This window comes from Nerophis ophidion, linkage group LG23, assembly GCF_033978795.1.
Source record: "Nerophis ophidion isolate RoL-2023_Sa linkage group LG23, RoL_Noph_v1.0, whole genome shotgun sequence".
NCBI lineage: Eukaryota > Metazoa > Chordata > Actinopteri > Syngnathiformes > Syngnathidae > Nerophis > Nerophis ophidion.
Genome location: NC_084633.1, coordinates 22294629 through 22313236, shown reverse-complemented (window position 1 = coordinate 22313236; position 18608 = coordinate 22294629). Strand labels below are relative to the sequence as shown.

Below are 18608 nucleotides of genomic sequence, written 5' to 3'. Positions count from 1 at the left end.
TATTAGACAAATTTACTAGGATAATTCTGGAAAATCCCTTATCTGCTTATTGTGTTACTAGTGTTTCAAGTGAGATTAGATGGTGGTACCTGTACAACCTGAAGGTCCGAGGGGTGTGGCCACGGGTGTGGTAACCACCAGTGTCTCCGAGGGTAGCCACGTTTCTCAACGAGGCGAAGGCAGCCGGTCGAGCCGGGCTAAGATTTTTTATTTTTTTTCCCCCCTCCAACAACGGTGAAAGCATCCGCCGGCCGGGGGCGGCCGGTGGGAGGAGGTAAGAGAGTCTCAGCTGCCTCTTTGACAGGTGCAGGAGGAACGACGCAAGCTCTCGGCTCATATCTACGCTAAGAGCCGACTTATTACCACCATTTTCTCACTGAAACCTGCTGGTTGACATGTGGTAGGGAACCATGTTCGCTTGACCGCTCTGTTCCATAGTAAAGCTTCACCGTCATCTTTGGGGAATGTAAACAATGAAACACCGGCTGTGTTTGTGTAGCTAAAGGCGGCCGCAATACACCGCTTCCCACCTACAGCTTTCTTCTTTGACGTCTCCATTATTCATTGAACAAATTGCAAAAGATTCAGCAACACAGCAGTCCAGAATACTGTGGAATTATGCAATGAAAACAGACGACTTATAGGTGGGAACGGTGCTGGAACAAAATGTCCTCTACAATGCGTGACGTCACTCGCACACGTCATCATACCGCGACGTTTTAGCAGGATACTTCCGCGCAAAATTTAAAATTGCAATTTAGTAAACTAACTTGGCCGTATTGTCATGTGTTGCAATGTTAATATTTCATCATTGATATATAAACTATCCGTAGTAGTGGCTTTCAGTAGGCCTTTAAGTGCCATCCCAGTCCTAACCCATAGGGTTCAACATGACCTTTGCAGCTATTACAGCTTGGACTCTCCTGGGAAGGCTGTCCACAAGGTTGCTGAGTGTGTTTATAGGAATGTTCCACCATTCTTCCAAAAGTGCATCGGTGAAGTCACACACTGATGTTGTTCGAGAAGGCCTCAGTCTCCCTTCTAATTCATCCCAAAGGTGTTCCATAGCAGTGGTCCCCAACCACCGGGCCGTGGCCCGATTGGTACCGGGCCGCAGAAGAATTTTTTTATTCATTTTTATTTTAAAAAAATATTTTTTTTTTTTTTTTTTTTTATTAAATCAACATAAAAAAACACAATATACACTTACAATTAGTCCACCAACCACAAAAACCTCCCCTTTTCATGACAAAAACTTCCTTTTTAATGACAAAGGAAAAAAAAGGCTAATAACGATTTTTGTTATTTGGGCCAGTGGAAGAGGGGCCCTGGTTCAATCCCCACCTAGTACCAACCTCGTCACGTCCGTTGTGTCCTGAGCAAGACACTTCACCCTTGCTCCTGATGGCTGCTGGTTAGCGCCTTGCATGGCAGCTCCCTCCATCAGTGTGTGAATGTGTGTGTGAATGTGGAAGTAGTGTCAAAGCGCTTTGAGTACCTTGAAAGTAGAAAAGCGCTATACAAGTACAACCCACTTATAATTTATGTATTTATTTAAAATGGCTCTTTCTGGGTTGCCTACCTCTGCATTAATGGAAAAGCGGCAAATGAGTGAAAGCGACAGAAACGTTGCCATGGAGACAAGGGTTTTTTTAACGTGCCTGGCTGCAGTCACACCACGACACCCGTCCGTCAGTAATAACAGTCCCCAATAACCTGGACCAATTCAAACCGTTATTTGTCGTTTTTTTGTTTAATTTGCATGGCCTCACATTAATTAATTCTCATTTCGTTCATTTATATTTTGATTTAATTTGTGTTGAAAAAAAAAATACAGACATATGTGCCACACTGTGAACCCACACCAAACAAGAATGACCAACACATTTTGGGAGAACATCCGCACCGTAACACAACATAATAAACACAACAGAACAAATGCCCAGAATCCCATGCAGCCGTAACTCTTCGGGGCTACAATATACACCCCCGCACTCAGGTTGCTTGCATGTTAGATCTTTTTAAGAAATCTTTTCTTGCGGCCCAGACTCTGCATCCCGTGGCCCCCAGGTAAATTGAGTTTGAGACCCCTGCTCTATGGTGTGCGCCTGTGCAATTGTACACGGCAAATCTAGGTCGCGCACAAAATGTAGCAAAAGATAAACGCATAACAGTGTGCACGTCTGCCGTCGCTTTTGCTCACACATAAGAAAAATTGGAGAGGAAATTGGTTGTGACTTTGTTTATTTTTGCAAGTAAAACCTCAGTGCCGGTCGCTTTTCAGCTCCTCTCCTCTGCTCGCCCATCAGCTCGCTTTCCAGTTTGCCACGTCGTCGTCTTCTTCTCTCGCTCAGCGTCAGCTTCCCTCCGCCTCCTTCTCGTCTCTCCGCCTCTCCCCCAGACGTTGGCGGCTGTTTGACTTTTTATAGTTTGAGAGGATCAATCAATTGTCGCCTGATGCAGGATCCTTGCACCTGATCTTGATTGCGGCGTTGCTCCCGGCGCGCCTCGCCGCCATCTTGGGCTGGGCTACGGTGTGTCCCGCCTCGCTGTCGGACTACAGGCTCCGCCTCTCCACATATATTTTTGTGCAGTTTTACTACAAAACAAAGTACAAGCACAGTAACAATCCTATTGACAGCAGAGCAGGTGCACCTAATGCTTGGGCCTGCGTCCTCTTTATTACTATTATTACTTGTATTGTTGTGTCTCATCCTCGCACGTTCCTTGTTGGGACACTCTCTTGCTGTCGTCGCTCGGGTTCCGTGGACCACCCAGGAAGGACATGCTTTTGAGCAGGTTTGACTTCATTTTTCAATAAAGCTTGTCCGTGGTCGTGTCGCTTTTCAGCTCCCTCCGCTCATTCAGCCGCCGTCGTCGTCCTCGTCTCTCGCGTCTTGCATCCTCTTTGCTCTCCTGTCACTGCTGCGGACACTCCGCCTCCTTCTCTGATCTTTCCTCCTCCTCCCCTTTTATACACTGCGAGGAGATAAGTCCATCATGTGTGCCGGTGCGCGATCCACGCACCTGAATCAGATTACGGCGTCGCTCCCAGCACGCCCCGCCACCTTGCCGCCATCTTGGGCAGGGCTCCAGCGTGCCGGCCACGCTGTCAGACCGTCAGCTCCGCCTCTCCACACTTGTCTTCTATTATTCTCAACTGTTTGGTATTGTGTTCTCACTTATCTGTGGTCAGTCTCTGGTTCTGCCTATCTCTTTTTATCCCCTCCTCCCCGTTCCCTTTCTTTTTCTTCTGGGAATGCATATGAAAACTAAGCCTGCTCTGTTTTTTTTTCTTGAGGACGCTGCATATTTCAGTTTTGTAGTTTTTTTTTTATATGCTCTCTCTTTTTCTTTCTCTCTCTCTCTCGCGCTCTTTATTTCTTTCTTCTCTTTGTCTTTCTCTTGCTTTTTTTTATTTTATCCCAGGCCGCTTTGATGTGTCTGTGGATTCGTTATCATTCCATTTGGATGAGTTCACAGGCACACACACACACACACACACACACACACACACACACACACACACACGCTTATGACTAGAAAACCAAAGGCATCCATATTAAGAATGCTTTCTGGTGTGATTGTTGTCAGTTGGTGTCATGCAATGCTCCTCCCTCCCGCCTTTTAGAGCTCTTCTTTCGAGCCAACAGCTATAAAAAAAACAGTTCTCTGATAAGAAAGAACAAGGCAGTAGATGGCAATGAAAGCCTGACACAATAATGGTGTTTGTGTTTGCTAACTGCCTATAACTCCTGGTACCTGGAATCCAAGTTGCATTTACACTTAAAGGCCTACTGAAATGAGATGTTCTTATTTAAACGGGGATAGCAGCTCCATTCTATGTGTCATACTTCATCATTTCAACATATTTTTGCTGAAAGGATTTAGTAGAGAACATCCACGATAAAGTTGGCAACTTTTGGCCGCTAATAAAAAAGCCTTGCCTGTACCGGAAGTAGCAGACGATGTGCGCGTGATGTCACGGGTTGTGGAGCTCCTCACATCTGGACATTGTTTACAATCATGGCCACCAGCAGCCAGAGCAATTCGTACTGAGAAAGCGATGATTTCCCCATTAATTTGAGCGAGGATGAAAGATTTGTGGATGAGGAAAGTGGGAGTGAAGGACTAGAAAAAAAAAAGACTATACAGTGGGAGCGATTCAGATGTTTTTAGACACATTTACTAGGATAATTCTGGGAAATCCCTTATCTTTCTATTGTGATGATAGTGTTTTAGTGAGTTAAATAGTACCTGATAGTCGGAGGGGTGTGGCCACGGGTGTGGTGACTGCCACTGTCTCTGAGAGAAGCCACGTTTCTCGACAAAGCGATGGCAGCCAGTGGGGCCGGGCTGAGATTTTTTTTTTCTTCCCTCCTCCACGGTGGAAGCATCTGACGGTCGGGGGCGGCTCGTGGGAGGAGGGAAGAGAGTCCTCGGCTGCCCCTTTGACAGGTGCAGTCCGCTCATGTCTACAGTGAGAGCCGACTTATTACCACCATTTTCTCACTGAAACCTGCCGGTTGACATGTGGTAGGTCAGTGGTCCCCAACCACCGGGCCGTGGCCCCATTGGTACCGGGCTGCAGAAGAATTTTTTATTCATTTTTATTAAAAAAAAAAAAAAAACTTTTTTTTTTGTTTGTTATAAAATCAACATAAAAAACACAATATACACTTACAATTAGTGCACCAACTACAAAAACCTCCCTTTTTCATGACAAAAACGTCCCTTTTTCATTACAAAGAAAAAAAAAAAAAGGGAACAAATTATTAAGCCTTGACCGGTCCGCGGATACAAAAAGGTTTGGGACCACTGTGGTAGGGAACCATGTTCGCTTGACATCTCTGTTCCATAGTAAAGCTTCACCGTCATCTTTCAGGAATGTAAACAATGAAACACCGGCTGTGTTTGTGTTGCTAAAGGCGGCCGCAATACACCGCTTCCCACCTACAGCTTTCTTCTTTGACGTCTCCATTATTCATTGAACAAATTGCAAAAGATTCAAAAACACAGATGTCCAGAATACTGTGGAATTATGCGATGAAAACAGACGACTTATAGCTCTGAACGGTGCTGGAACAAAATGTCCTCTACAATGCGTGACGTCACGCGCACGTGTCATCATACTGCGACGTTTCAGCAGGATACTTAGGCGCGAAATTTAAAATTGCAATTTAGTAAACTAAAGCGGCCGTATTGTCATGTGTTGCAATGTTAATATTTCATCATTGATATATAAACTATCAGACTGTGTGGTGGCTAGTAGTGGCTTTCAGTAGGTCTTTAAACACTGTTTGCCACAATATGGTTCGCATAAAGTAAAGACTGTGGGATAGAGTGGACTTTATTTATGAGGTGGTTGCAGTCTAGATCAGCGTTTTTCAACCGCTGTGCCGCGAGATTATCTACTTTCACCTATTTGGGTTAAAAATATTGTTTGCAAACAAGTAATTATAGTCTGCAAACGATGTGTTGTTGTTGAGTGTTGGTGCTTTCTAGAGCTCGGCAGAGTAACCGTGTAATACTCTCCCATATCAGTAGGTGGCAGTTGGTAGCTAGTTGCTTTCTAGATGTCGGAAACAGCGGGAGGCAGGGTGCAGGTAAAAAGGTATCTAATGCTTAAAGGGGAACATTATCAGCAGACCTATGTAAGCGTCAATATATACCTTGATGGTGCAGGAAAAAGACCATGTATTTTTTTAACCGATTTCCGAACTCTAAATGGGTGAATTTTGGCGAATTAAACGCCTTCCTGTTTATCGCGCTGGAAGCGATGACGTCAGAATGTGACGTCACCGAGGTAACACACCCACCATTTTCAACACATTACAAACACCGGGTCTCAGCTCTGTTATTTTCCGTTTTTTGGACTATTTTTTGGAACCTTGGAGACATCATGCCTGGTGGGTGTGTTGTCGGAGGGTGTAACAACACTAACAGGGAGGGATTCAAGTTGCACCACTGGCAAGAAATCTGCCGCCAGACCCCCATTGAATGTACCAGAGTGTCTCCACATTTGACCGGCGATGCTAAGACAGACATGGCACAGAGATGTATGGATAACCTGCAGATGCATTTGCAACCATTAAGTCAACCAAATCACAAAGGTGAGTTTTGTGGATGTTGTTGACTTATGTGGTCAGACATATTTGGTCACGGCATGACTACCAGCTAATCGATGTTAACATGCTATTTACGCTAGCTGTATGTACATTTGAAACTAGATACCCACATTTAATGCGAAACAAACACTTACCAATCGACGGATTTAAGTTGCTCCAGTGTCACAAGATGCGAAAGTCCTGATCGTTTGGTCCGCACATTTTACCGGCGATGCTAATAAGGCAGCCATGCTATGGGCCACTTCATTAGGTACACCCACGCTATGGCCGAATAGCGTCAATAGCTATTCGCTCAATAGCTTCAATTTCTTCTTAAATTTCGTTTTCGCTATCTGCCTCCATACTCCGACCTTCTGTTTCAATACATGCGTAATCTGTTGAATCACTTAAGTCGCTGAAATCCGAGTCTGAATCCGAGCTAATGTCGCTATATCTTGCTGTGCTAACCGCCATGTTGTTTGTATTGGCAGCACTGTGTGACGTCACAGGGAAATGGATAGTGGTTTCGAAGATAGCGAAAATAAGGCACTTTAAAGCTTTATTTAGGGATATTACGGGACTGGTAACATTTTGAAAAATACTTCTAAAAATACAACAAGCCACTGGGAACCGATTTTTATTGTTTTTAACCCTTTTGAAATTGTGATAATGTTCCCCTTTAAAACACAAACAAAAGGTGAGTGCTCCTAAGAAAAGGCATTGAAGCTAAGGGAAGGCTATGCAGGACTAAACTAAAACTGAACTGGCTACAGAGTAAACAGAAACAGAATGCTGGACGACAGCAAAGACTTTGGAGCGAGGACAATGTAAAATGAAAATAAAAACAACCAAAATATAATATTTATAAACTATAATTACTGGTTTGCGAACAATATTTTTAACCCAAATAGGTGAAATGAGACCATCTCCCACGGCACAGCAGACTGTCTCACACCGTGGTTGATAAACACAGACTGTCTCACACCGTGGTTGATAAACACTGACTGTCTCACACCGTGGTTGATAAACACAGACTGTCTCACACCGTGGTTGATAAACACAGACTGTCTCACACCGTGGTTGATAAACACTGACTGTCTCACACCGTGGTTGATAAACACAGACTGTCTCACACCGTGGTTGATAAACACAGACTGTCTCACACCGTGGTTGGTAAACACTGACTGTCTCACACCGTGGTTGATAAACACAGACTGTCTCACACCGTGGTTGATAAACACAGACTGTCTCACACCGTGGTTGATAAACACAGACTGTCTCACACCGTGGTTGATAAACACAGACTGTCTCACACCGTGGTTGATAAACACAGACTGTCTCACACCGTGGTTGATAAACACAGACTGTCTCACACCGTGGTTGATAAACACAGACTGTCTCACACCGTGGTTGATAAACACAGACTGTCTCACACCGTGGTTGATAAACACAGACTGTCTCACACCGTGGTTGATAAACACAGACTGTCTCACACCGTGGTTGATAAACACTGACTGTCTCACACCGTGGTTGATAAACACAGACTGTCTCACACCGTGGTTGATAAACACAGACTGTCTCACACCGTGGTTGATAAACACAGACTGTCTCACACCGTGGTTGATAAACACAGACTGTCTCACACCGTGGTTGATAAACACAGACTGTCTCACACCGTGGTTGATAAACACTGACTGTCTCACACCGTGGTTGATAAACACAGACTGTCTCACACCGTGGTTGATAAACACAGACTGTCTCACACCGTGGTTGATAAACACTGACTGTCTCACACCGTGGTTGATAAACACTGACTGTCTCACACTGTGGTTGATAAACACTGACTGTCTCACACCGTGGTTGATAAACACTGACTGTCTCACACCGTGGTTGATAAACACTGCTCTGGAGGATAGTGCATGTCTCTCTGGAGCTGCAGCATGTCACCTTTGCTTGGAATATGCCGGAATCCTTGCCCCCTCTTCCTGTTTGCCATGCAGGCAGACAACTAAAAGATCCTCCACCCTTAGAGGTTGCCCGTTGTCCTTCACTCCCTCTCTGTTTGTCCTTTCAAACAGCCGTTCAGAATGGAGGGATGAGAGGACTTCCTCTTCAGGGAAAGCACATCTTTAATTTGATCGTCCTCTCCTTCCACTTCTCTGACCAGGGATCCATCTTAAAGCCAAAAGGCCGCCCTGGTGCTGGCACTCCTTGGTCTTCCTCTCACTGCCAGGCCTCCCTGAGTCCTTTTCTCTGTCCTCTCATCTGGTTCCTCATTGCTCTGTTATTGAGGGTGACATGCAGCCTACCACCCCTATGACCACACACACAACACACAGGCCGACTTTTCCCAGGAATGACTGTCGCTTTTTATGCGGTCGCGGACCGTGCGGCTTCAGGAGTATAATATGTTTCAGCGGGTCAGGTTTTTGAAGTTGTCTGCAGGGAGTTTTCCCGTCTGTGTCCTCAGAAAAATAGAAGCTCGGCGGCCGACTTAAGTCATTCAATGAGTTGTCAGTCACGCCCAGTTTGGGACGGGTCTTCCAGAACTAGAGACTGTTCACACTTCTGTGACTTTATTTCCAACATGCATGCATGCAACACGATACATCACACATACAACATGATACATCACACGTACAACATGATACATCACACATACAACACGATACATCACACATACAACATGATACATCACACATACAACATGATACATCACACATACAACATGATACATCACACATACAACACGATACATCACACATACAACATGATACATCACACATACAACATGATACATCACACATACAACATGATACATCACACATACAACATGATACATCACACATACAACATGATACATCACACATACAACATGATACATCACACATACAACATGATACATCACACATACAACATGATACATCACACATACAACATGATACATCACACATACAACATGATACATCACACATGCATGCATACAACATGATACATCACACATACAACATGATACATCACACATACAACATGATACATCACACATACAACATGATACATCACACATACAACATGATACATCACACATACAACATGATACATCACACATACAACATGATACATCACACATACAACATGATACATCACACATACAACATGATACATCACACATACAACATGATACATCACACATACAACATGATACATCACACATACAACATGATACATCACACATACAACATGATACATCACACATACAACATGATACATCACACATACAACATGATACATCACACATACAACATGATACATCACACATACAACATGATACATCACACATACAACATGATACATCACACATACAACATGATACATCACACATGCATGCATACAACATGATACATCACACATACAACATGATACATCACACATACAACATGATACATCACACATACAACATGATACATCACACATACAACATGATACATCACACATACAACATGATACATCACACATACAACATGATACATCACACATACAACATGATACATCACACATACAACATGATACATCACACATACAACATGATACATCACACATACAACATGATACATCACACATACAACACGATACATCACACATACAACACGATACATCACACATACAACATGATACATCACACATACAACATGATACATCACACATACAACATGATACATCACACATACAACATGATACATCACACATACAACATGATACATCACACATACAACATGATACATCACACATGCATGCATACAACATGATACATCACACATACAACATGATACATCACACATACAACATGATACATCACACATACAACATGATACATCACACATACAACATGATACATCACACATACAACATGATACATCACACATACAACACGATACATCACACATACAACACGATACATCACACATACAACATGATACATCACACATACAACACGATACATCACACATACAACACGATACATCACACGTACAACACGATACATCACACGTACAACATGATACATCACACATACAACATGATACATCACACATACAACATGATACATCACACATACAACACGATACATCACACATACAACACGATACATCACACATACAACATGATACATCACACGTACAACATGATACATCACACATACAACATGATACATCACACATACAACATGATACATCACACATACAACATGATACATCACACATACAACATGATACATCACACATACAACACGATACATCACACATACAACACGATACATCACACATACAACACGATACATCACACATACAACACGATACATCACACATACAACATGATACATCACACATACAACATGATACATCACACATACAACATGATACATCACACATGCATGCATACAACATGATACATCACACATGCATGCATACAACATGATACATCACACATGCATGTATACAACATGATACATCACACATGCATGCACACATACAACATGATACATCACACATGCATGCACACATACAACATGATACATCACACATGCATGCATACAACATGATACATCACACATGCATGCATACAACATGATACATCACACATGCATGCATGCAACATGGTACATCAAACATACAACATGATACATCACACATGCATGCATACAACATGATACATCACACATACAACATGATACATCACACATGCATGCATACAACATGATACATCACACATGCATGCATACAACATGATACATCACACATGCATGTATACAACATGGTACATCACACATGCATGCATGCAACATGGTACATCAAACATACAACATGATACATCACAATTTCCAGTTTTTCTATTCAACATGTCGAAAAAGGAGTAGGAAGAAGCAGAGTTTATTTAATCCTACCCCTTTTCTTTTTCATAGCAGTTGTTCAAACTTTTGTACACTTCCTGTTCTCAATGTAGTCACAATCTAGTCCATAAGTAATAACAAAACACATAAATAAATAATAGCAGATTCAGTAAGTTACATGTCACATGGTGAGATGAGTAAGATTATCTAGAAAATGAATGGATGGATGAAATAACTTCAGAACCGACCTCAGATAAGCGGAGGCAAATGGATGGATGGATGTTCATTTGACGACCAAGTGTTTGTTGTACTTTTTAGGATTAGTGGTAGGAAATGGATGGATGGAAGTTATTTTTTAAAATTGAGGTAATATACAATCAAACCGCACCAGAGTGTACTTCCAAGCAAGGAAGAGCCTCCCTCAGTCTGCTCATTTGGATGATGACTGGAGCGTTGCATGCGGACATACCCCAGAGCGGGGTTTTCAACCTTTTTTAAGGCAAGGCACACTCTTGTCATAAAAAAAATCCAGAGGTACACCACCAGCAGAAAATGTTAAAAAATGTACTTTGTGTTAGCAAGCAAGGCTATCTACGTTTTTGCTATCCTTCTTTGTGCGGACATTGTTGATTGTCGTGTCACGTACGGATGTACTTTGTGGACGCCGTAAGTTTTTGCTGTCGTCCAGCATTCTGTCTCTGTTGACTTTGTAGCCAGTTCAGTTTGACTTTCATATTTTGCATAGCCTTTTCCTTTCCCTTTCGTTCATTTTGGGTTCAAGCATTACATACCTTTTTTACCTGCACACTGCCTCCCACTGTGGTCTGCATATCGGGATGGATTGATTCATTGATACTTTTATTAGTAGATTTCACGGCACAGTACATATTCTGTACAACTGACCACTAAATGGTAACACCCCAATAAGTTTTTCAATTTGTTAAGTTGGGGGTCCACGTTCTCAACACATTCTGACTTTTACAAAGTAATGCTGCCACCTCCTGACATGGAGTATTACGTGGTCACCCTGCCGAGTTTTACACGCCACAGACCCTAAGCAACGGCACATTATTAGTTATTGATTTGCAAAAAATATTTTTAGCATAAATTAGGTGAAGTTGCATAATTTCCCAGGGCATACCTGACAATATTTCACGGTGTGCCGCGGCACAGTGGTTGAAAAACACTGCCCTAAAGAGCGCTCATACGACGCACGCCGAATTCATCGCCCCTTTTTCTTCGAAGATTTCCTCTTCTCCCGGGTGTGATGTCTGTGCATTTCCTTTTGTGTCCTTATAAGCCTCCTCGGCGGCCATGCATTGATTAATAATTACAGAGTACACAAAATTGGGAGCGGCAAGAAGATGAAGGGAAAAAAAAGATCGTCGTTTGATGTTCAACTTAAGAGAGACCAAAATTACAAAGAGAGACAAGTCTCTAAAGACGTGAGAGCGATCACATATTCTGTTTTAAATCCTCTGCCCCCATTTGTTTTTTGGGTGTTCTTTATGTCCGCCTTCCTTTATGAACATCACGCACACTTGATAGTTGTTGAAATACACATTAGTGTGTTTAAAGCGCATCAGAGTGCTCCCTCGCCCTCTTTTTGGCCTAATTGCTTTGAAGTCTCTTAATTCTTCCTGCTGCTTGTCCGCCCATGGGGAATAATTACTTTTATTACCTTTAGAGCATGGGTGTCAAACTCTGGCCCCCCCCCCGTGTATTTTTATTTGGCCCTTGAGCCAATATCAAATGAACATTAGAGCTGGCCCGCCGGTATCATACAGCGGCGGTGTCGCTGTAACACCGCATTCACCGCTAATACTCATACTTGCTAACCCCCCGCCCCAATTTTCCAAAGAGACTCCCAAATTTCAGCGCCCCTCACAAAAATCACAGGGGGCAACCATTCTCCCGAATTTCTACCAATTCCCACCTGGAAAACAATATTGGGGGCGTGCCTTTAGGCACTGCCTCAAGCGTCCTCTAAAACCTTTCGTCTTGTCCGCTTTTCCTACGTAGAAACAGCGTGCCGGCCTAGTCACATGATATATGTGGCTTTTACACACACACACACACACACACACACACACACACACACACGCTAATGCAATGCAAGCTTGGTCAACAGCCATACAGGTCACACTGAGGGTGGCTGTATAAACAACTTTAAGACCGTTACAAATATGCGCCACGCTGTGAACCAACACTAAACGACAATGACAAGCAAATTCCGGGAGAACATCCGCACTGTAACACAACGGGTGGCTGTATAAACAACTTTAAGACTGTTACAAATATGCGCCACGCTGTGAACCAACACTAAACGAGAATGACAAGCAAATTTCGGGAGAACATCCGCACTGTAACACAACATAAACACAACAGAACAAATACACAGAACCCCTTGCAGCACTACCTCTTCCTGGACGCTGCAATATAAAAACGTATTATTAGCCTGTGGGAAAAGTTTATTTAAATATTTACCTGAGAAGGCTGCAAATAGAAAAGAGGCATTCAATTTCTATTTAAATTTGATTTGATATGCCATTGCTATTTTTAAATTATTATTATTTGAAAGTGGATGTTGCATGTCACTATAAAGTTATATAAGTCTCGCTTGTTCAATATTCAATGCAAAACTTGTTAAAAGGTTAATTTTGTAGCGGTTTAGCTCGGTTGGTAGAGCGGCTGTGCCAGCAACTTGAGGGTTGCAGGTTCGATTCCCGCTTGTGCCATCCTAGTCACTGCCGTTGTGTCCTTGGGCAAGACACTTGACCCACCTGCTCCCAGTGCCACCCACACTGCTTTAAATGGAACTTAGATATTGGGTTTCACTATGTAAAGCACTTTGAGTCACTAGAGAAAAAGCGCTATATAAATATAATTCACTTCACTTAATTTGTTCAACCTTGGCCCGCGGCTTTGTTCAGTTGAACATTTTGACCCACTCTGTATGTGAGTTTGACATCCCTGCTTTAGAGTATTTATTTATTAAAGCACTAAATATACAGTCGTGTTAAAAAGTCTACACACACCTGTAAAGAAGATCATGTCATGGCTGTCTTGAGTTTCCAATCATTTCTACAACTTTTATTTTTTTGTGATTGGAGCACATCTTGGTCACAAAATTTTTTGTTAGTGAAGTTTGCTTCTTTTATGAATTAATTATGTCTCTACTGAAAATGTGAGGGTCAAAAGTATACGTACAGCAATGTTCATATTTGCTTACATGTCCTTTGGCAAGTTTACCTGCAATAGTATATTGTTGCACAGTGTAGAACAGGGGTAGGGAACCTATGGCTCTAGAGCCAGATGTGGCTCTTTTGATGACTGCATCTGGCTCTCTGATAAATCTGAGCTGACATTGCTTAACACGATAAGTCATGAATAATTACGATAGTAATCACAGTGTTAAAAATAGCGTTCAAATTATAAAACATTCTCATCCTTTTTTGTGTTCAAGAAGTTGCGTTAATGGTAAGAAGTAATTTATTTATTATTGGTTAGTGTGGGACTTGTCCTCCTGGGGGTTCTTCAGACCACCAAGCACCGACATGAGAGCCTGTTTCAGGGTTAAAATATTGTTTTATTTTTCAATAAGTCTCTCAGTTGCGTTCCAGCAGATGTATTTTTCTCTTTCGTTCTCGCTCGCACTCTGGCTCCAGCTCCAACGCTGTCTCTCCTCCTGGCTGCTGCTTATAACAGAGCGACAGGTGATTAGATAACAAGGCCCAGGTGGGCCATCTACGCACCTGTCGCTGATTTCGAGGCCGATCCTGGCAACACCCTGCTTTGCTGCAGGCCCACAGGCCACGCCCCCTCCACAGTTATCTTCAGAATAACAATGTTATTACAAAGAATAAGAGACCTATTGTATTCTAGAAATGTTGGTCTTACTTAAAAATGCACAGGTTTGAATGTTTTCAGTGTTAAAAAAAATATATTAGATGGCTCTTACGGAAATACATTTTAAAATATTTGGCTTCTTGGCTCTTTCAGCCAAAAAAGTTCCCGACCCCTGCACTATAATGTGATGATTTTATCAAATTGTTGAAAATGCCGTACAATGGAACTTTAAAACATTGCCTGCCTTGCTGGACTCCAAAATGAAGTTTACACAAATGACACCTGAAGACTTGACAGGTGCTCGCCACGGTTGTTTGGCATGATGCCAGCCCTGCATGCTTCTGGCACTGACAGCTCGCCGGATGCCTGTCAGTCTTCTCAGCTCGCAGCGGCGTGACCTGACATGTGCCTGCAATAGCAGCGCCATATCTGCATTGGAAGACACACACACACACACACACACACACACACACACACACACACCAGGTGTCAGGGGCCATGGATGCTGTCAATTAGACTCACAAATGTATTTTGCCAGAGCCCAAAAACCATGTTCATTGTGTCAAGACAGCCATTAATAATTTTGCACATACGGAATATTCTTCTGACATATGGACAAAAACTGATATCTACAAATCGGTATGTCATCTTACATTTTTAAAGGAGATTTGTTCTTATTTAAACGGGGATAGCAGCTCCATTCTATGTGTCATACTTCATCATTTCCCCATATTTTTGCTGAAAGGATTTAGTAGAGAACATCCACGATAAAGTTGGCAACTTTTGGTGCTGATAAAAAAAAGCCTTGCCTGTACCGGAAGTAGCAGACGATGATGTCACAAGTGTGAGGGCTCCTCACGTCCTCACATTGTTTAAAATGTGAGCCTACAGCATCAAGAGCTATTCAGACCGAAAAAGCGACAATTTCCCCGTTAATTTGAGCGAGGATGAAAGATTTGTGGATGAGGATATTGATAGTGAAGGCCTAGAAAGAAAAAAAAGGCGATTGCATTGGGACGGATTCAAATGTTTTTAGACACATTTACTAGGATAATTCTGGGAAATCCCTTATCTTTCTATTGTGTTGCTAGTGTTTTAGTGAGTTAAAGGGGAACATTATCACAATTTCAAAAGGGTTAAAAACAATAAAAATCAGTTCCCAGTGGCTTGTATTTTTTGAAGTTTTTTTTCAAAATTTTACCGGTCTCGGAATATCCCTAAATAAAGCTTTAAAGTGCCTTATTTCCGCTCTCTGCGAAGACACTGGCCATTTCCCTGTGACGTCACACAGTGCTGCCAATGTAAACAAACAATGGGAATACCACAGCAAGATATAGCGACATTAGCTCGGATTCAAACTCGGATTTCAGCGACTCAAGCGATTCAACAGATTACGCATGTATTGAAACAGATGGTTGGAGTATGAAAATATTGAAGAAGAAACTGAAGCTATTAAGCGAATAGCTATTGACGCTATTCATAGCCGTAGCATGGCCGAATAGCTGCGTTAGCATCGCCGGTAAAATGTGGAGACACATTCAATGGGGGTCTGGCAGCAGATTTCTTGCCAGTGGTGCAACTTGAATCCCTCCCTGTTAGTGTTGTTACACCCTCCGACAACACACCCACCAGGCATGATGTCTCCAAGGTTCCAAAAAATAGTCGAAAAAATGGAAAATAACAGAGCTGAGACCCGGTGTTTGTAATGTGTTGAAAATGAAAATGGCGGGTGTGTTACCTCGGTGACGTCACATTCTGACATCATCGCTAAAAGAGCGATAAACAGAAAGGCGTTTAATTTGCCAAAATTCACCCATTTAGAGTTCGGAAATCGGTTAAAAAAATAGATGGTCTTTTTTCTGCACCATCAAGGTATATATTGACGCTTACATAGGTCTGCTGATAATGTTCCCCTTTAAATAGTACCTGATAGTCGTAGGGGTGTGTCCACAGGTGTGTTGACGCCAGTCTCTGAGGTAATTAGTCACGCAGCTGCATGGACGGCACAAGCTCCGCTGATGTCTCCGGTAAGAGGCAACTTTTTACCACCATTTTCTCACCGAAACCTGCCGGTGGACAAGTGGACGTGATCCATGTTGGCTTGACCGCTCTGATCCATAGTAAAGCTTCACCTCTGGGAATTTTAAACAAGGAATCACCGTGTGTTTGTGTGGCTAAAGGCTAAAGCTTCCCACCTCCATCTTTCTACTTTGACTTCTCAATTATTAATTGAACAAATTGCAAAAGATTCAGCAACACAGATGTCCAAAATACTGTGTAATTATGCGGTTAAAGCAGACGACTTTTAGCTGTGTGTGTGTGCAGCGCTCATACTTCCTAACGGCCCGTGACGTCACGCGTACACGTCATCATTACGCGATGTATTCAAGAAAAAAGTCCCGGGAAATTTAAAATTGCCGTTTAGTAAACTAAAGCGGGCGTATTGTCATGTGTTGCAATGTTAATATTTCATCATTGATATATAAACTATCAGACTGCGTGGTGGCTAGTAGTGGCTTTCAGTAGGTCTTTAACATGCAAATTAGTAACATATTGCCTCTTAAGTAGTCATTATTAGGTACTTATTAATGCCTAATTCAGCATGGCCTCATTATAACACTAACCAAATAACTCCAAATTAAGTTTTTGTTACTTAGAGCAGTGGTTCTCAAATGGGGGTAGTTGAAGGTATGCCAAGGGGTACGTGTTTGAATGTGAGTGTGAATGTTGTCTGTCTATCTGTGTTGGCCCTGCGATGAGGTGGCGACTTGTCCAGGGTGTACCCTGCCTTCTGCCCGATTGTAGCTGAGATAGGCGCCAGCACCCCCTGCGACCCCGAAAGGGAATAAGCGGTAGAAAATGAATGGATGGATGGATTCTAAAAAATAGCAACATTTCAAAAATCCTTCATAAATATATTTATTGAATAACACTTCAACAAAATATGAATGTAAGTTCACAAAGTGTGAAAAGAAATACAACAATGCAATATTCAGTGTTGACAGCTAGATTATTTGTGGACATGTTCCATAAATATTGATGTTAAAGATTTCTTTTTTTGTGAAGAAATGTTTAGAAGTAAGTTGATGAATCCAGATGGATCTCTATTACAATCCCCAAAGAGGGCACTTTAAGTTGATGATTACTTCTATGTGGAGAAATCTGCATTAGGGTCCTTGGCCCATGGCAAAGGACTCCTGTGTAGTCCTTTGCCATGGGCCAAGGACCCTATTGAAACTGCTGTGTTTTATTATTATTCCGCACCTACGCGCTGTAATTTGACCCCTTTAAAATGCTTCAAAACTCACCAAACTTGGCGCCCACATAAGGACTGGCGAATATTGCCATCTAATGAAAAAACCAAACCCCAAAACTCAAAATTGCGCTCTAGCGCTATTTTTGAATAAAACACTGAAAAAACTGCTTCTAGGAAGAAAACACAGACAAAACTGCTTGTAACTTCTGGTAAGAATGTCGGAGAGACATGAAACAAAAACTTCTATGTAGGTCTCGCTTAGACCTACATTTCATAGATTGACAACCCCCAACAAAAATCAACAGGAAGTTTGCAATCCCCCCTGCAAAACAAAAGTTTTGTAAAAACCGGTCACCTTTCTTCAAACATTATCTCCTCTGAGTGCGTTTGTTGTTTTGGCTTCAAACTCGCACAGGAGAGAGATTGAACCCTTCTGATTAAAAGTATAGAACAGAGTTTTGATAAGTTCTCAGGTTTTGATTTTACGCGCCTTCAAAGAACCCCTGTGCAA

General features: G+C 42.3%; 1 protein-coding gene and 1 long non-coding RNA gene across 5 annotated transcripts in view; one reads left to right on the top strand and one right to left on the bottom strand.

Moving 5' to 3' along the window:
- The window catches only part of cep112 (centrosomal protein 112), a 406308-nt gene that overhangs the window by 158367 nt on the left and 229333 nt on the right, over window positions 1-18608 (top strand). The gene's annotated exons all lie outside the window — the stretch shown is intronic.
- Window positions 2228-3102, bottom strand: LOC133541712 (uncharacterized). Its single transcript, XR_009803961.1, has 2 exons — window positions 2696-3102; window positions 2228-2599 (listed from the first exon to the last, which is right to left on the bottom strand). It is a non-coding gene; the product is annotated as an uncharacterized LOC133541712 (long non-coding RNA).